We start from the raw sequence: 21,198 nt of genomic DNA on the forward strand, positions 1-21,198 counted from the left end.
ATCTTGAAGCTTGTTTAAGCTATTTTACTCCGGAGAGAGTGTTAGGGTGAAGCTTCCTCCTTGCTGGAATTTCTGTTTTGTATTGGGAATCTCTATTTGGGTAGAGTTTATACTCCCCACTTGCTCTTTTTTTTTTTATATCTGGTTTATGGTCAAGTACCATTTCCCCTACATGATGGTTGGTACAGAGTCTTCTGAGCTTGGTTTGGCTGATTCACAGCCCCCTTCAACAGCTCCTCAGTTGGTTTATGAGAGTACTCACCAACAGATTTCCTTTGTGAAACTCGATGGTACTAATTACTTGGATTGGTCACATTCTGTGAGACTTTCCCTTAGGAGTAGGGGAAAACTTGGATATATCACAGGTACTATCAAGGCTCCAAAAGCTGGTTCACCCACTTTTGATAAATGGGAGACTGAAAATTCCACAGTTATGACATGGTTGATCTTCTCCATGAAGCCTGAGATTGGGAGAAGGTTTATAAGGAAAGAAACTGCCAAAGCTATCTGGGATAGTGTCACTGTAGCCTTTGACAGAGTAGGTGACACTGCCAAAGTCTATCAGCTCCATCAAAAAATTCACTCATTGAAGCAAGGTGACAGAACTATTTCTGAGTACTACAGTGTGTTCCTTAGTCTTGTGGAGGAGTACGACCACTACAGGGACCTTCATTTGACCAACCCAGAGGATGAAAGTAAGGTGTATCAGACTCTTGAAAAGGAGCGTGTCTTCTCTTTACTTGGTGGTCTGAATCCTGACTATGAGCCAGTTAGACTCCAGTTGTTAGGCCGGTCTCCCCTTCCTTCTCTTAGTGAGGTTTGCAGTTACCTACAGAGTGAGGAGACTTGGCGGCTTACTATGGCACCACCACCAGCATCATCTCATGAGAGGTCAGCCCTTAATTCCAGTTCTTTTCGGGACACCCGTGGAGGTGGTAGAGGCCAAGGGCCTAACCATGAGGAAGCCAGTACTGTGGAGACAGTTGGTGCCAGTGGAGTTGGGAGAGACAGATTTAAATGTGATCATTGTGGACGAACTGGAGACACCAAGGATAGGTATTGGTCTCTCCATGGACGTCCTCCTGGTATACGTGGTCGTGGTGGCCGTAGAGGGGGAGCTCGAGCTCATTCCGTGACGACTGAGGCTGATGCTCCACAAGATGACTCCACCTTTATGGATGCAGTGGTTCGCAGGGTTGTGTCACAGTTGAGCACATCTTCTACATCTAATGTGGCTGGCTCCTCATCATCCTTAGCTTTACAGGTCTCCACCTCAGCTTTACAGGGTCATTGACTCGGGTGCCACAGACCACATGACTGGTACGTCTCATTATTATGATTCCTATACCATTTGCTCTGGTAAGGATAAGGTTAGGGTAGCTGATGGCTCCCTTTCCTACATTTCTGGTAAGGGTAATATCCCTGTGACATCATCTATTTCCCTCACTTCAGTTCTTCATGTCCGTAACCTTACACTGAACCTTTTATCTGTGAGTGTTCTGACTAAATCTCTCAACTGTTGTGTCACATTTTTTCCTTCTCATTGTCTTTTTCAGGATTTGTTGACGAAGAGGATTACTGGTAGTGGATGTGAGGAGCAAGGCCTCTATCTTTTTTACCCTTTTTTGCCCACAGCTCAATCCTATGTGTGTGGCCGTAATGATAGTAGTTCTGTGGATTCTGTTATGTTATGGCATCGCCGTCTTGGCCATCCATCTTTTGTTGTAATGAGAAAACAATTGCCTCACCTATTTTCTTCTATTGCCTCTTCTCATGTTTTTCAATGTGAACCATGTATGTTTGTCAAACATTGTCGGTCTTCATATCCTTATCATGGTAATAGAACTGTTGCTCCTTTTCATATTGTGCATACTGATGTTTGGGGTCCTTCCCCTACAACTTCTTTATTTGGCTATCGTTACTTTGTGTCATTTGTTGATGATTTTTCACGTGCCACATGGACTATTCTTCTGAAGCATAAGAGTGATGTTTGTGATGCCTTTCAGAAGTTTTATCAAATGATTCTTACTCAATTTGAGACTCGAATCAAAATTGTCCGATCTGACAAAGGGGGAGAGTACATGTTTGGTGGCCTTCAAACCTTCTTTACTACTCATGGCATTATCCATCAGCTAGCGTGTGTTGACACGCCCCAACAAAATGGGGTTGCTGAGAGGAAAAATCACCATTTACTGGAGGTCACCCGTAGTCTCTTGTTTGGCATGCATGTCCCCAAGACCTTTTGGTCCGCAGCTCTTCTCAATGCCTCCTTTCTCATCAATCGTATATGCCTACCAAGCTTCTTAATTTCAAATCTCCCTTGGACATCTTATGTCCCAAGGTCTCTGCTTTTTCTCTTCCTCCTAGAGTCTTTGGCTGTGTTTGTTATGTGCATGTTAACAAATCTGCTCGCACTAAACTTGACCCCAAAGCTCTCAAGTGTCCCTTCCTTGGCTACTCTTCTACTACCAAGGGTTACAAGTGTTATCACCCATCCTCCCGCCGCTGTCTCATTTCCAAGGATGTTACCTTTCTTGAGTCTGTCCCTTTCTTTGTCCCTTCTCAGCATCCTCTTCAGGGGAAGAATTGTGGGAGTAAACAGGCTACTGATGATTTCTTCCTTTCTCCTCTACCTACATCTCCTTTTATGCTTGACATTGGAAAACACAGGACTATAGATGTGGTTGAGATTGGTGATCAACCAAGGGGAATACTGAATTGGTTGTTGAAAGTGGTTCTGGTAAGGAAAAGGATTACCATATTACATACCAAAAGGGTGAAGGCTTGCATAATACAAGAAAGAAGACCTACCAAGAGTCCTCCTCAGATCCAGATCCACATCCTGAGATTCATTCTTCTCAATCAGGTGGCACTCCTTCTCCTCCATCTGATTTGGACCTTCCTATTGCTGTTAGGAAAGGGAAAAGAACTTGTACTAATCCTATATCTCAGTTTGTTTCCTATGATGCACTTTCTCCTACAGGTCCTGCCTTTATTACTGCTCTCTCTACTGCTTCTATTCACAAGAATGTCATTGATGCTATATCTAACCCAAAGTGAAGACAAGCCATGTCTGAGGAGATGATGGCACTTGAGAAGAATGGTACTTGGCAACTTGTGGATCTTCCCAAGGGACGTGTCCCAGTTGGATGTAGATGGGTCTACACAATCAAGTATAAATCTGATGGCAGTATTGAGAGATTCAAAGCAAGGTTGGTGGCCAAGGGGTATAGTCAAGTCTATGGAATTGACTACCAGGAGACATTTGCCCCTGTGGCCAAGCATAACTCAATAAGAGTTCTTTTATCTTTGGCTGCCAATAAAGATTAGCCTTTATATCAGTTGGATGTGAAGAATGCCTTCCTTCATAGCGACTTAGAAGAGGAAGTGTACATGCAAACCCCTCCAGGCTTCAAGATGCCTTTAGCTGAAGGGAAAATGTGCCTCCTTAAGAAGGCTCTATATGGTCTCAAACAGTCACCAAAGGTATGGTTTGAGCGCTTCCGACAGGCTATTCTGAAGAATGGATATTCCCAGACCCAAGCTGATCACACTCTCTTTACCAAGCGGAGTAATGGTACTATCACAACTCTTATTGTCTATGTTGATGATATCGTGGTCACAGGAAGTGATACTGCTGAGATAGGTAATTGGAAGAGCTACTTGGCACAGCAATTTGAAATCAAAGATCTGGGTCCCTTAAAGTACTTCTTAGGAATTGAAGTATCAAGGACCAAGAAAGGAATCAACATATATCAGAGGAGGTTTATTCTTGATTTGTTGAAAGAGACAGGGATGTTAGGCTGCAAACCAACAAGTTCTCCTATTGAGCAGAATCACAAACTAGGAGAGGACTATGGTCCTTCTCTTGTTGATGCGAGGAAGTATCAAAGGCTAGTGTGGAAGCTTATCTATCTCTCTATGACTCGGCCATATATCTCTTATGCAGTGGGAGTTGTCAGCCAATTCTTGCATGCTCCCAAGAGTGGCCATTTGGATGCTGTGTATCGCATTCTAAGGTATTTGAAGTCCTCTCCAGGGAAAGGGCTGTTGTATGCAAGACACAATCACTTGAGAGTGGAAGGCTTCACAGATGTTTATTGGGCTGGTTCCATTACAGACAGGAGATCTACTCCGGCTATTGTACCTTTGTGGGAGGTAACTTAGTCACATGGAGGAGTAAGAAACAGCATGTTGTGGCCAGATCTAGTGCCAAGGCAGAATTTAGAGCTATGGCACATGGGGTGTGTGAACTCATCTGGCTAAAAAGACTTGTTCAGGAATTGGGATTTGACATTGAAGGACCCATGAGGCTGTACTGTGACAACAAGGCTGCCATCAGTATTGCTCACAACACTGTTCAGCATGACCAGACTAAGCACATTGAGGTTGATAGGCATTTCATCAGGGAGAAGATTGACTCTGGCTGTATTTGTACTCCTTTTGTGAAGACTGGTGATCAGTTGGCAGATATCTTCACCAAGGCCCTTGGCTCTCCTCAGTTTAGTACACTCCTAAGCAAGCTGGGAATGCATGATATATATTCTCCATCTTGAGGGGGAGTGTTAGAAGTCATGTAACAGGGGTAGTTTAGGAACTAGTCTCATTACTAGTTGCCTTATTATGTAATTCTGTTTTTCTTCTTTATTTCTCTTGTACCTCCCTAGGGAGGAGGATGTAATTCTCTCCTTATTATGTTTGAATTAATATAGGTGTATGGAGAAGTCTCTCCAACACAATCGATTACAACCAAAACTCTTCTCTTCTCTCTTCTCTTGCCTTCTTCTTCTTCCTCTAACTTCTTCCTCCTCTTCTACTTACTTCCTTAGCCTAAAATCTAACTGAAATGTGAGAGAGAGAGAGACCATGAGGGATAGGGAAAGAGACATCATGAAAGAAGGAAAGAAATAAAGGTTAGTTACTAGAATCGTGGACTACAAAGGGAAGAGGGAAAAGAGAGAGAGAGTTAGTTACTAGAATCGTGGACTACAAAGGGAAGAGGGAAAAGAGAGAGAGAGAGAGTTTGAAATCGAGAGGGAGTGTAAAAGGGGTGTGCATGAGATATAAAGAAAGAGGAGGAGATCTGAAACAGAGAAGGAGAATCGAACCAACTGCTGGTCTGTGGATTTTGGCTACAGTCTAGACTACAATTGGTGAAGAAAGGCTGCTAGACTTTATTTTCTATTGCTTTTCCATCCTGTGTTTGATCCACAACGTCAGGTGAGTCAAAAACTCGTATTGTTTTTCTAATTATTGAACCCTTGCTGTCAAGGTTTTATTGGGCAGATCGGTTCTGCCATACCTCTTGGACCTGCTGTCCTTTTCTCAAGCCCTTTAGAGGGATTACTGAGCATCATTAGGGGCTCCTTCAATTTGAGTTTCAGCCCCATATGGGCTACCCACTGCCAACCGCAGGTGTCCCCCTTCCTGCTGAGAAAAACAAAAACTTAAATTCTCTATATGTTCTCCTTGCCCAGACCTGCATAATCTGTGATTCATATTACTTGTGATAATTTTACTCGGTTTCAAGGATTTGATTCTGACTTTTCTCTATACTATTTTTAAAACTAATTTCTGATTTTTACTGCATTAAAATTCTCTGGTTTTTACGGCATTGAAAACTACACTATTTTAAAGCTGATTTCTGATTTTTACTACATTGAAAACTACTCTGATTTAAAGTAATTTCTGAATTTTGCTGCATTGGAACCTTCTCTGATTTAAAGTTAATTTCTAATTTTGCAACATTGGAACCCATTCTGTTTTAAGGTTAAAATTCTGATTTTTCCTTACTTTGAAAACCTATTATGTGTTAGAGTTTTGGAGCTATACTTGGAACCCATTCTGTTTTAAGGTTAAAATTCTGATTTTTCCTTACTTTGAAAACCTATTATGTGTTAGAGTTTTGGAGCTATACTTGGAACCCAAATCGCAAGACCCAATGTAGGTCAGATTAGGATGAGATTTTGGGGTTTTTGGCCTACTAGGAGTGAAACTTGATTCTGATTTGGGCCCATTTTGAGGTTGCTTGCTGTCATGATTGAGAAGCTTCCATATTTTTATTTTTGGACTTTTCTATCAGAGTTGAGTTCTTCCTCAATCACTCTAATTCTGTCCAAAGTTTATGAACAAAGTTTGGGAGTGTGTGAGTGCTACCTAGTGTAATTTTTTACCAAGGTTTCAGCCTATTGTGATTTGTGGACCTTATGTTGACTTTTGAGGGAGTAGGGTACTGGTTTGGTTTGTGGATTAAGTGATTAACAAGGAACGCCTCACAATTGCAGATAGTGACTTTTTAGAAACTTGGAATTCTGTGGGTTGGAATAACACAGTTGCAGACTAAGGTAAGTAGATTATAGTATGAGTACATCATAGGTGTGTGGTTTGATTGTGTGATGTGATGAGTGATATGCTTTGTATTAATGGGAAGTGATGACATGTGCTTATTTGAACTGTGTTTAAGTGTGTGCCATATGTTTATAGGAGATAATCGAAATTTGGAGACAAATATTTTTGTATGTTGTATATTGTAATCTTAATGGTTACTTGGAGATTTCATCTCAGTTTTCTTTTCACATGCGTGTTTGATTTGGAGAGAGTGTTTTTGAAAGATGATATAAAAGGAGATTTTGAGGGTAAATAGACTGCCACGGATCAGCACCAGAGAGGTTGTTTGTTCCGTGGAGCCGCGGAAACATACCCACTATACACGTATGAGTTATCTGTGGGATATGATATTAATAGGAGACAAATAGAGATAATTGGAGACAATTGGAGATTGGCCGTATCCTCTCTCGTGTTATGGGTAGTGGCAGCCTGTTTCCCTCAGTGCCGGCTAAAGAATGATAAATGGAGATGACTTTGTTTTAAAATGATGATGTTTTATTAAAAATGTTATTTTCTTGGGAAACTGAATTTTCTTTTCCTTTTTGTTTTTGTTTTAATTATTGATTCTTATTGATGGTTGTTCTGTGCTGTATTTCTACTATTTTTTTGGCTTACTGGGCTATTGAGCTCATCCCATTAATTTTGATATTACAGAGTAGAGTGGAGGTACTGCTTGCAGCGGAGCTCGAGGGCAACCTAATGTTTTCTTTTCAGTGGTTTTTTTATTTATTTTATTTTAGTAGATGGATGTAGTAGGGAGCTACTTTATGTAAACTCTGATAGAGTGGCTTGAAGTTTAAATTAAGGACATACCTTAGATTGCCACCAGTAGGTACATTTTGGAATTTAAGAATTTGATTTAATTTTTGTTGAGATTGAATTTGGTGATGTGTTTTGAATGTTTCTGTATGATTTTGTCGATCGTTTGATCAACGCCCGTGAGGGCTGTACCTTTACCTGTATCTGGGTTTGGGTCGTTATAGTTAATTTCTTGGATAAATAAATAAATGAATTCAGAACTGCCACCTGAATATGTTTGAGATAATCCAGTGCTTGGAATAAGAGAGCTTCATCCTTAAACTAAGCATTGCTCAGTTCAATCTCCTTACAACTTAGCAATAGCAGCGAAGAGGTACTTAACACCATCCAAATATGTGCGAAGTTTTAAAATGCGCACCTCAGCTAGTAAAGTTTTGGAAAATCACCTCTTTTCTTTTAAGGATTTGGGGGGGGGGGTCGTCAAAGATGAGGTTGTTGGAGTATGGCTGGTATTGTTGTCATTGTTGTCAACACACTCACACAAATGGCTACGACAGCATTTCTGGAGGCTGTGGCGGTGTACTGGTTGAGTTGGCATAGTTGGATGCGTCAAACAGGTCAGACACAGGTTGGATAGTATATTAAGGCTTCTGGGCATGTGTGGCAGTGTTCAGAGTTGTTTGGTAGTGTTTTGTGATGTTTGGTAATGTTTGACAGAGGCTGGAAGCAACAGGGTTTTAATTCATGTCAGTTTCTGAAAGTGCATCAGAGGAGCACATGGAAGGGTTATCTTTGGATCCGATTTGGAACAGCCACTTGGCAAAATCTGAAGAAGGCATAAACTGGAGAGTTGTAGTGTGATGAGTTGTCTTTGCAACAAAACTGGAATCACCGAATTCCAAGTTTGTACGGAGAAGTTATGTTGATTTCCGTACCGTCGCACGATTTAGGAGCAAATCTGGAAAGGTTGCAAGTTTGGAGGTGATACAGCATATACGGTGCACATTCCAATGTGCTTTGATGGTATTCGGACTTCTGATGATGTGGGTCCCATTTTTCATGTTTTGAGCATATGATTCATGTGGTGTGCATCATTAAATGCTTGGTGATAGTATTGGGATGTGTTGGAGGTGTTTTTTTCTTGGGTGAATAATAAATTCATTACCAAAGAGGAAAAGAAAAAACAACAACCCTCAAATGGGAGGGAGAAAAATAAAAACAACAGCCAAAGACTCAAACAGGGGAACCCGAGGCTTGAAGAGAGATAGAGGGAAGGCCCCAGGAGACAACAATGAGCCTATTCCTTAGGGTGTCATTACAAATAGAGGGAGCAACCGAACTAAGATTGGTTTTAATTTCAAAAGAGATGGAATCCCAAATCTGATTGAGAGTTCTAGATTTGGTGGTCCATTTCCGTAAATTTCGCTCCATCCAAATATGATTGATGATAGCACAAAAAGCCAGCTTTCCAAACACATCAAAGAGGGAAGAACCACCAAAAGTCATGTCAACCCAAAGCCATTCTCTGTCAAAAGGAAGAATCCAACGATTTCTTGGCCATCAATTAGCAAGGATGCCTTTCCAAATGGAACAGGAGAAAGAGCAAGCAAAGAACAGGTGATTGGAATCCTCGATCCCATTCCAACAAAGACCACAATTTGGGGGAATAGAGATGTGCCGGTGCTGAAGAAAGGAATGCGTTGGAAGGCAGTTGGAGAAGACTCTCCAGACCATAAAACAGTGCCGGGGGATATGGTGCTTGAACCAAACTAGTTTCCTCCAAGGGAAAAGAGGATGACGAGTCCGAATGAGATCCTAAGCAGCTTTGGAGCTAAAAGAACCCGAAGAGTTTGGCAACCAAACAATGCAGTCATCCCTATGGTGGGATCTTCTGGGAATGGAAGGCAGTAAATTACAAATATTGATAAGCACATGATTTGAAGTATCTGGAGGAGCCCAGCCATCAGCATCAATGATATCAGCCATCAAAGCATTTCGAGACAGCCCAAAGCCATAAATAGTTCTAGGGATAACTTGATGAAGAAAAATTCCCATAGGATGCAATTGATCCAACCAGAGGGAAGTGGAGTTCCCATTGCCAATGCTAGAGTGGATAGATCCAAGGACAGTACGGCGAGAAGCCAGGATTTTGTGCCATAGCCAGGAAGCATCAGAATATATAGAGACTGTACAAATGGAATCCAATCGAAGAGGCCCAGAATAAATCCAATCCATCCAGATACTTTTCTTTCTAGAAGCAATCTTCCATATCAACTTGATGACGCCAACTGAATTCACCTCCTTGATTCTTCTAATACCCAAACCTCCTTCCGCCAATGGGAGGCAAACTGAAGCCCAACTAATGGGCCGAAGGAACCTAGAGGAATCAGAGCATTTCCATAGGAAAGGAGACATAAGGGATTCCAAGGATTTGATGATGGAGTGAGGCAGCCCATAAATTCCAGACCAGTAGATGTAAGAAGCTTACAACACAGACTTGGTGAGCACCAGAGGACCCGCATAAGAAAGAAGCTTGCCTTTCCAAAGTTGAAGTCTTTTCCTGATGAGGTCCAGCATGGGAGTACAATGATGGGCCGATAATTTGGCTGAAATTAAAGGGAGACCCAAGTATTTAATTGGGAGCTGGCCAATAGAGAAACCATAGTTTTCATTCAAAGCAACTTTGTCCAGTTCAGAAATCCCGGCCAAGAAAAGAAGGGACTTTGATGGGTTGATTTGGAACCCCGATAAAGCTTGAAAGTGCTGCAAACAATGCATAATAGACTCAAAGGAGCTAATGGAAGCCTTGGAGAATATCATGAGATCATCAGCGAAAGCCAAGTGAGATAGCTTGAGGGCTTTGCATTTGGGGATGGCAATGATGAGCTGCTGATCAGTGCATATTTGGATCTCCCGAGAAAGAATTTCCAGAGCTAAAATGAATATATAAGGGGAGAGAGGGCAACCTTGACGAACACCCACAATAGAATCAAAATAGCCAGTCGGGCTGCCATTAACAAGCACAGAGAACCTGGGGGTAGATATGCAGCAATATATCCAATGAATGAATAGTTAAGATTTACAGATGATCGATCCTAGTAATGGAGGAAGGGTTTACAACATGAAGGCGAAGAAGAAGAGAGGAAGAAGAAGATAGTTGGAGAGAATCGTGGAATGTTAGAAGTGGCTACTCCTAACATCCATTTACTTCATTAAACCATTCTTAGGAAATTATAAGGACCTCCCTAGGGAGGTAAAAGAGAAACAGAAATGAAAGTTAAAAATACAACTCTAGTGACTTATGACATAGACATGTACTAAAGTACCCCTAGTACATAAACTCTAACACTCCCCTCAAGCTGGAGAATAAATGTCATACATTCCCAGCTTGGACAATAAGGTACTAAATAGACCAGGAATGAGACCCTTGTTGAAGATATCTGCTACTTGATCACCTATCTTCACAAAGGGAATACAAATGCACCATGAATCCAGCTTCTCTTTGATAAAGTGTCGATCAACCTCAATATGTTTGGTTTGATCATGCTGAACCGGATTATGGGCAATGCTTATAGCAGCTTTGTTGTCACAATAAAGACTCATTGGCCCTTCAGTTTCAACACTCAAGTCTTGAAGAAGTCTTTTTAGCCATATAAGATCACACACTCCATGAGTCATGGCCCTAAACTCAGCCTCTGCATTGGATCTAGCTACAACTGGTTGTTTCTTGCTCCTCCAGGTAACTAGATTACCACCCACAAAGGTACAGTACCCAGAAGTAGATCTCCTGTCAGAGACTGAACCTGCCCCATCAACATCTGTGTAGCCTTCAATCTGCAAATGGTCATGCCTGACAAATAGAAGGCCTTTTCCTGGACAGGATTTCAAGTATCTAATGATGTGATACACCACATCCAGATGTCCACTCCTAGGAGCATGTATGAACTGACTCACCACTCCAACTGCATAAGAGATGTCTGGTCGAGTCAAGGAGAGATAGATTAGTTTCCCACAGAATTTCCCAACTAATCTTTGGTACTTGCTTGCATCTATAAGAGAAGAACCTTATTCATCACCAAGCTTATGATTCGGATCAATGGGGGAAGTTACTGGTTTGCACCCTATCATGCTTGTCTCTTTTAAAAGATCCAAGACAAATTTCCTTTGGCAGATGTTGATTCCTTTCCTTGATCTAGATACTTCAATACCCAAGAAGTATTCCAAGAGTCCAAGGTCTTTGATCTCAAACTGTTTAGCCAGATAAGACTTCAAGTTGTTTATCTCCGCAACATCATTCCCAGTTACCACAATGTCATCAACATAGATAATGGGAGTTGTAACTGTACCATTACCTCTCTTGATAAACAAGGTGTGGTCAGCTTGCCTCTGATAATACTCATTCTTCAGGATGGCTTGTCTAAATCTCTCAAACCAAGCCTTAGGAGACTACTTGAGGCCATAAAGAGCTTTCTTCAATAGACACACTTTCCTTTCAACTGAGGGACATTGAAACCAGATGGAGGCTGCATGTACACTTCTTCTACTAAATCTCCATGAAGAAATGCATTCTTTACATCTAATTGGTACATTGGCCAATCTTTATTGGCAGCCACTGAAAGAAGAACCCTAATTGAGTTATGCTTGGCTACAGGGGCAAAAGTCTCCTGGTAGTCAATGTCATACACCTGACTATACCCTTTTGCAACCAGCCTAGCTTTGTATCTTTCCGCTGTACCATCGGATCTATACTTGATTGTATAAACCCATCTGCATCCAACTGGAGTTCTCCACATGGGAAGAACAACTAGTGTCCAAGTACTGTTCTTCTCCAAAGCCACCATTTCCTCAGACATGGCTTGCTTCCACTTTGGGTCAGACATGGCCTCAGTGACATTTTTTGGGATGGAAATAGAAGAGAGGGCAGCAGTGAAGGCAGCACCAGTAGGAGAGAGAACATCATAGGAAACAAACTAGGCTACAGGATTAGTACAAGCTCTCTTTCCTTTTCTAGTAGCAATGGGAAGGTCTAAATTAGAAGGAAAAGAATAGATGTTACCTGACTGAGGAGGATGTATCTCAGGATGTGGATCCAAAGAGGGCTCTTGGCAGGTCTTTTGTCCTATATTATGCAAGCCTTCACCTCTTTTGTATTTAATGTGGTAATCTTTCTCATTACCAGAACCATTTTCAACAACAGCCCCTTCTTTTTCATCATCGGAATGAGTATCAGTATCAACAACAACCCCTTCTGTGTTTTCCAATATCAAACAGAAATGGAGAAATAGGGAAAGGTTGGAGGAAAGGGATAGAGACAGCCTCTTCATTTCCACTATTTTCCCCCTGAAGAGGGTGTTGAGAAGAAGCAAAGAAAGGTATAGATTCAAAGAAGGTAACATCTTTTGAGAAAAGTCGCCTTCGAGAAGAGGGGTGATAGCACTTATACCCCTTGGTAGAGGAGGAATATCCAAGGAAATTACATTTGAGTGCCTTGGGGTCAAGCTTAGACCAAGCACATTTGTTGACATGGACATAGCAAAAATACCCAAACACCTTGGGAGGAAGAGAGAAAGAAGAAGTCTGAGGAGACAACAAGTCTAAAGGGGATTTGGAGCCCAGAAGTTTAGTGGGCATGCGATTGATCAAAAAGGAAGCAATAAGAAGAGCTTTAGACCAAAAGGTTTTTGGAACATGCATGCCAAATAGGAGACTTCTAGTAACTTCCAACAAATGAGCATTTTTCCTTTCAGCCACCCCATTCTGTTGAGGGGTGTCCACACAAGCAACTTGATGGATAATGCCATGATCAGTAAAAAACTGTTGAAGCCCCCCATACATATACTCCCCCCCCCCCTTTATCAGAACGAACAATTTGAATGTGAGTACGAAACTAAGTATACATAAGCTAATAAAAATTTTTAAAGGCATCATAGACCTCACTTTTTTGTTTCAACAAAAAAGTCCAAGTTACCCTGGAATAGTCATCAACAAAGGAAACAAAATAGCGATAGCCAAACAAAGAAGTAGTGGGGGAAGGCCCCCCAAACATCAGAGTGCACAATATGGAAGGGAACAGTGGATCGATTACCCTGATAAGGATAAGGAGAACGACAATGTTTGGCAAACAAACAGGGTTCACACTGAAACACATGGGAAGAAGGAATGGAAGAAAACAAGAGGGGCAGTTTTGTCGTTATAACCCCAAAAGAAGGGTGGCCCAAACGTTGATGCCACAACATCACAGAGTCCACAGTACTGTTGTCATTACGCCCACATGCGTAGGACTAAGCAGTAGGTAAAGTCCCTTGATCAAGAAGGTAAAGTCCATTTTCCTCACGTCCACTGTCAATTACCTTCTTTGTCACCAAATCCTGAAAAACACAATGAGATGGGAAAAAAGTAACAGAACAATTCAAGGATTTGGGCCTTTTACCACGAGAGGTAATGAGAAGAATTATAGAATGGATTGCAACTATGCCTAGATCACGGATACATGGAAATTTTATTGATAAGACCTCTTGAATTGTAGCCAATATCTTATTACAAATAATTCCGACAACTTCAGGTATTCGACTACAAAGTTTATTTTATACACTACTGGGGGTTCTATTTTTTTGTTAATAGGAGTTCCGGGTATGGGTTTATATGGTTCCAATGAACCAACACTAAAATTTGAAACATCAGCTAACCAATCATATCCTGTGGCATTGGAAATTTTATTCTATTTTCCACGCCCTGGAAATCTTGGATCTTCAAAAAGAAGACTTTGTAAGTTTCATTGAGATTAAGAGTAATCATATGGATGGTAAATGATTCAAATTCAAAATCGCTGACGAAAAAAAGAAAAAAAAAAGACTTAGGGAATAAACAAACCGGGCCCTTTTTTGGGGGGATAGAGGGGTAGTATGGGATCCGCAGTTGGCGAGAAAATCACCCGTTTGATCGAGTATGCTACTAATAGATCTCTACCTCTTATTATAGTGTATGCTTCCGGAGGAGCACGCATGCAAGAAGGGAGTTTGAGCTTGATGCAAATGGTAAGGAAGGGGATTCTTATTTGTACAAATGGTACTTCGCACTTGGAACGAGCATGAAGAAATTAACGATACTTTTAGGTAGCTCACAGATAAGAGGTTAGTATGAAACTGAGGAACATAAAGAACAGAGTCAATGGAGATAGAAGAAGTGACACAAACACTACCTTTACAAAAAATAGAGGAAAGGGAACCATCAGCAACTTTAACCTTGTCCTTGCCAGAACAGATAGAGTAACAATCATAACACTGAGAAGTGCTTATCATATGGTCAGTGGCTCCAGAGTCAATAATCCATGTAGAGGTAGTGGAAGGGCCAGATGTAGAGGCCTGTAAAGTGAAAGCTGAAGAATCTGGCACTGCAGGTGTAGAAGTAGGGCTATCTAGATATGGCAAAACTCTGCAAAATGCTGCAATATCATCCTGAGTGACGATGTGGTGTCTGTCTGTAGTCCATAAGGAGATCTCTTAGGTTCAACCTCAAGCATCAAGGAGCATGCTTTGGCTCCCCCTCTCCTGCTGCCGTGCATACCAGGGGAACAACCATAAAGTATCCAGCATCTCTTTCCGTGTGTCCAGACTTCCCACAATGGTCACAGTGGAACCTATCTCTGTCATTTCCTTGGAGTGGACCCTGGCTTCTTCCTCCAAGAACTGACATAATGTAGGAATACCCAAAAAAGAAAATGATACTTAAATCCAATGGAGAGTATATTCTCAACCCAAAAAAAAAAAGAACACAATCCAGCAGCCAAACAAGGCAAACAACTCAAAGAAATTCGACACCACAACTGGAGAAGCTCAAACCACTTTCTTCATTAACACCAAGAAGCCCTTGGCCTCTTCATTTGTCCTCTGACATGATAGGCAAACAAAGTGGAAAGAATCTCTACCCAAATCCTTCTTTCCAAGGAGTAAGAAAAAATTCTGCAGGGTGATAAACTACTGGAAAAAAAATGAAGGGAAGCCACTCAACCATGTTGTGTGCAATGGAACTTCACCTCAAACCAACAAACAAACTCCATATAACTTCATGAACCAACCACCAAGAACTAAGCACAACTACACCACCGTTTCAGACCAAAAAATATCAAAAAAAGGCAAACCTGGTGGTACTGAGGGAAACTGATAGAAAGGAGTGATGCACCTTCCAACTCCCAAACTCAAGAATCAAGACCACAAACCAAAGATTCCCACTCCTTGGGCGATTCAAATGAGCCTATCCATGTTGCAAATGGTGGCCTGATGAGAGAGAAACCACAGATTGAAGAGAAAGCTGGCAGATTTACTGTAGCAGCAGCCAAAAAAAGAAGGTGCAGACCTTGGGCTGTCTTCCTTTGTAACCAAACTTTTGGGGGTTTGAAAGGGGGCCCTAAGATGACTTCAATGGGCCAGGTACCAACTCCAACAAAGCTCTAATGAGGAAGAAGGAGAGCGTTTTCAGTTCTCGGGTTACTGTTCATGGAACAGTAATCTGGGCTGTTTTTCTTCGATTTGAGCTGCAAACAGCCAAAAGTTTTCTTTTAATGGTCTTCAAACTTCTCAAACTTCTTTTGTATGACCTTCTTGATGATGAGAGAACTTCATTAGATTACTTTTGTGTATTTCTTTACATGGTATAACTTCCTATTGGAACCCTCTACATTTTCTAGGGTTCCAAAGAAGGATACAAGGAAGCTAAGTGTAGAACGACTCTGTAGAAAACCTAGGACCTGTAACCAGTAACTTTAGAGAGGAGAAAAGAGAGAAGAGAAGATGGAAGAAGAATAGATTGCAATGCTTGAGTTGTTTAATTGATAGGTAAGCCCCTCTATTATAAATAGAGGGGAAAGTTACAAAGGGACTGAAATAGGCGATGTGGGACTAAAACCCACATAGCCGACTTAAACTTAATAACATAAGAAAAAAAATTACCCCAAAAGAACCAGAATACCGTCGCGGATTACATATTCCAACACTCCCCCTCAAGCTGGATTATACAAATAAGTAAAGAAAGAAGATCCAGCTTGAACTAAAGAAAAAAGAACTCCCAATAATGCTAACACTCCCCCTCAAGTTGGCGCATACAAGGTACTAATGCCCAACTTGAACAAAATGAGAAAAACTAAGTTGTAGCAGAATCCAGCTTGACAGATGAATGTAGGAGCTCCCAAATAAACCTTCAAGATCTTGAAATAATTGATCTTCAAAACCTGGACAAACATGATCAGCAAATCAGGACTGGAATGTCTTCCAAAAAAGGCAGCTTTCAACGATCTTCAATATCTATCCAATGATGAATCTTAGATTGTCATAGTGACATAAAATCTTGAAGTTAAATAACTAGAGCAACAAGTAGCGGAAACAAACTGAATCAGGTAGCGGAAAAAAACTGTATCAACCCAACTGAAAGTCCTCAAATAGGCAACAACCAAATATCTTCAATACTTCAATCTCCCCCTTATGGAAAACTCAACCTAACAACAAAGGATACCCAATGGCAATGGTGGAGAAAACTGATCTTCTATGTTTTGCACCAATGTTCCTGCAAGTTCTGCGTTCTGCAATGTCTACAAGTGTATTGTACATAATCCCTCCCTCACGTGTAGTAGTACACGTGGACAAATAACGGAGATTATGTAAGAGATAGTACAAAAGTATAAACTTCCAGAATTCTCCAAAGGTGTTATGGGTATGAAAAAAAGAAGGAATGGCAAGTTAGAGTATACCATAAACTTCCAAAGGGGTTATGGGTAAATGCCAAATGTATGGGATATGAAGGGAAATAGAATTATTTGAAATGGAATGGAGTTGGAAAAAGGATGCAATGGCTCTAATTTGGTTGAAATCCATTTTTAAATACAAACCAAATCAAAGAGCAAACTAGTAATAAACCAGAATTTTCAAAGGTCAATTGGGTAGTCAAATAGGGGAATGTATTAAAAGTAATGGCAGTTCCGTAAATAACCAGAATTTTGCAAGGGGTTTTTGGTAAACAAAAAGCAATGGGATGCAATACGTAAAATAATGGCTATGGAGATTGGCAATCTTGTAAATAATGTAAATTTAAAAACCCATTACGAAAATTGTAACAAAACAAGGATATAATGGGTATTAAATTCAAGAGGGAGTTTTGGAATTGAAACAATTAAATTGAGTTAAACAAAGTAACATTAGAAAAAGAAGGGGGTTTTGTGTGAATAAGACAATAGGTCCTTACTTGCAAATTGACAAACTTCCTTTTTCAACCTTCGACAAAATTAGAAAACCAGAAAAGAACGGTAAACCCAAGGCTGTTCTAATCCTTCGAACTCCCTCTCTGGTTGTTCATTCGAAATGCAACTTTGGGAGAGAGATTGCTAGTGAAACCCCTCTTGATTCCAACCAGCATAGACCAAATCAACAAGCCTTAACTTCAAGAAAAATTCTGCAACCAGAACCTGGCAGACAAGTTAAGAACCAGTTCTAAATCTGAGTTGTAACTCACTACCTATGAACCGATTGGAACCAGGGATCCAGGAGATAAATCGCCCTAAGAAAGAGAACCTGTGACTTGAATCTTAGGACCAATCGACCTGTGTTAATAATCTGGTGAAGCTCTCGCTGAATTTGAAGTACCGCCCAGAAAGAAGAACTCAGAAACCTTAAAAAAAAACTAGCTTTTAATCTCCCCAAAAGGGAAGAATCGATCTTCAATGTAGAGGGAAGAATCGATCTTCAAAACAGGGAGCACTTGTAACAAATCGAATCAGCAACTCAATGTACAAAACCCTAGTTCTTCTTCTTCTTCTTCGATGAACTAGGGTTTCTTTCAGAAAACAAGAAACCCTAAACGACTCTCAAAACGACAATCTTAGAGAGAATCAGTCACTGGTTGCCTAGCTCTGATACCATGTAGAAAACCTAGGACCTGTAACCAGTAACTTTAGAGAGGAGAAGATGGAAGAAGAATAAGTTGTAATGCTTGAGTTTTTTAATTGATAGGTAAGCCCCTCTATTTATAATAGAGGGGGAAGTTACAAAGGGACTGAAATAGGCGATGTGGGACTAAAACCCACATAGCCGACTTAAACTTAATAACATAAGAATAAAATTACCCCAAAAGGACCAAAATACCCCCACGGTATTCTGGATTACATATTCCAACATTCCCCCTCAAGCTGGATTATACAAATAAGTAAAGAAAGAAGATCCAGCTTGAACTAAAGAAAAAAGAACTCCTAATAATGCTAACAGACTCAAACCAGAATCAGAGAGTGCTCTGATACCAAGTTGGAAATGGTGTAATATTAATCCAAGAGATAAGAGAAGAAGATAGGAAGTAAGAAGAGAAGAAGAGAAAAAGAGATGACAACCGAATCAGTGGAGAGTATCTTCCTCTCCCCTATTGGATTCACTAATATGAAAATAGTAAATTAGAACCATCTCCCTAGGGAGGTAAAAGGTAAAACAAGGAAATACAAAATGAGTAAATAAGACACTAGACTAATGCCCAAACTACCCTTATTACATAAACTCTAACAATATTATAACCTGTTCGGCTGTTCCTATTTATTACCTATTCCTATTTTGTCACACACTAATTATCACCTGTTGGAGGTCCCCCCTTCATCTCTCCCCCTCTTGGAGCATCCCATGTCCGACCTTCCTGGAGTGGCGCCGTCGCCACCCGAGGACCCTCCCCCTCTTTCTCTCCCATCTTCTCCTACCTCCTGCCATCCCTCTGCTGGTCCCCGTACCCCCGGCTTGTCTTAGTCCTCCCTTTTCGGCCACTCCAAGTCTTCTTCTGGAGATGGCCATCGACTACATTTTGTTCCCCCACCTTTATCAGTTCCACCAAGATTGCCCAGTATGATTCTCTCCTCCTGGACAATGAAGCTCGCAAATAGGAAACATGCCTTGTTGGGCATTTTATTGGCAGCCGTCCTCCTTTCCTCATAGTCAGAACCACCCTCTCCAAGCAATGGAAACTTATGGGTTCAGTCGAGACTTACTTGCTTGATAACGGCTTCTTTATCTTCAAATTTTCTGAGGAGCTCGACAAATCTCGCGTTATTGAAGGTGGCCCTTGGAATGTTGGTAGGAAACCTATCTTCCTCGGGAAATGGGATCGATACCTACAACTCAACAAACTCAACCTCAGCTCTATCCCTCTCTAGGTTTCTCTACCAGGGCTTCCGCTTCACTTCTGGTGTGAGGATGGCCTCAGCGTGGTGGGCTCTGTACTTGGGAAGCCTCTCTTCTCAGATGGAAGAACAAAGAAACAAGATAGGCTCGCTTTCGCTAGGATCTACGTCGAATTTGCCGTCGATGTACCTTTACTGTCCTCCATCACCGTCACCGATAGCAAAAGATTTTCCTTCCAACAATAGGTGATTTTTTATTGGGCTCCTTCCCATTGCGCTACCTGCAAAGTCTTTGGTCACTCGCTTGGAAAATGTCCGTCCCTGACTCCTCCTCCTCCTTCCTTTTCTCTAGGTTCTGAAATCAACCCTCATCCCTCTCTCGAATACCGTGACCCCATCGCCCCTCCAAATCCTCTTACCCCTGCCATCAGCCCTTCCGCCTCCCCTAGTATCCCTAGCTTGGCCTCGCATAAGGCCCTTCCATCCCTCTACCCCCTCCCTTCATTTCCTCCTCTCGTGGAGAAGGTGCCCCCTTTTCTTCTCCCTCTCGAGGTCATCGCCGTCGGCAGACTCGAAACCCTACTCGCCGTCGTGGCTCAGCATCCTTGTCTCCGCCTGCTCGTCCCCCTTCATCTCCCTCCTGTCCGTTGGTCCCTGCTGGCCCAAGGATCGCTGGTCACCACCGTTTCCTTCCTCTGGTCTCTTCGCCTGATCCCTCTATTGCTTCTGCCATCTCTGCTCTCCCTTCTGAGACTCTGGCTCTGACTCCTTCCATCACCATTATGTCCCCTCCTAGTCCAGCCCATTTGAACCTGGGGATCTCAAATCTCCTCAAAGCTCTTAAGAAGCCCTTTCTGACCCTTCATTCCTCTTTCCCTTCTTCCCCTTGCGTGGACCCCCCTGTGGCCCCCACTCCTCTTCCCTTACCCTCTTTGCCCAAGCCCATCTCCGCTTTGGCTATTCCCGCTGGGCTTAATGGGCCTGCTTTTACTCCCCTTGAGGCCCACCTTAGTTTGGACCTTACCTCCAATGCTGGTTTGCTGCCCTTTGTGCCCCATCCTATCGCCCCTCTTCCAATTCGTGTCTTTCGTCGGCGCAGCCCAAGCTCCCCTCCTTTCCCTAAGCTTCGCCCCTACCTTGCCTACTCCCTTTCCTGTCCAGAGAAGGTTTTGCCTTTGAGTTTGGACATCAGAGATCATGCTCTTTGCCGCGAGTCTTTGGACCCAGGTTAGTGTGAGTTTGTCAAGGCTGGTCTGGGTGCCTTTTGTAGTCCAGAGTCTGCCCATCCTTCAGCTTGTTGCTTTTTGTTGGGTTTTTGCCCTCTTTTTTGCAAGTTCTTCCATTTTTTGGTAGAGCTTTGTAATTTGGTTCGTGATTATTTGTATTCTCTCCCCCCCCCCCCCTTTCTTTCCTTTGGTAATGAATTTTTTATTCACCCAAAAAAAATATTATAATCGCTGATTCTGCAAATACCAAGGCCTCCTTTCGATTTGGGACGGAAGGTTGCTGCCCAACTAATCAGGTGGAAGAAATTGGAAGACTCATTTTCTTTCTATAAAGAAAGCACAAAAGAGAAATTCCATAGCTTTGATTGTGGATTTTGGGAGCCCATAGATACCGCACCAGTAGATGTAAGAGGATTGGAGGACAGATTTAATCAACAATATCCTACCCGCATAGGAAAGGAGTTTGCCCTTCCAGAGCTGAAACCTCGTCAGTCTCAGTGACACCCAAAAGAAAATTTTGGGATTTCAGAAGGTTGATACAAAGACCCGAGAGAAAAATATGACAAACTTTACTCAAGTGGCAACGAGAAAGTTAAGTACCCATAGGATAAGTCAACTGTTTCCTTTTCACAAGGTGTGATTTTAGGTAGTTTAAGCTCTATTTTTCTGTTTTTTCTCATAGTAAATTTA

General features: G+C 41.8%; 1 protein-coding gene across 2 annotated transcripts in view; it reads right to left on the reverse strand.

The window, feature by feature from the left end:
* The window catches only part of LOC122656141 (ABC transporter G family member 28-like), a 173,375-nt gene that overhangs the window by 140,710 nt on the left and 11,467 nt on the right, over nt 1–21,198 (reverse strand). The gene's annotated exons all lie outside the window — the stretch shown is intronic.

This window comes from Telopea speciosissima, chromosome 3, assembly GCF_018873765.1.
Source record: "Telopea speciosissima isolate NSW1024214 ecotype Mountain lineage chromosome 3, Tspe_v1, whole genome shotgun sequence".
Classification (NCBI taxonomy): domain Eukaryota; kingdom Viridiplantae; phylum Streptophyta; class Magnoliopsida; order Proteales; family Proteaceae; genus Telopea; species Telopea speciosissima.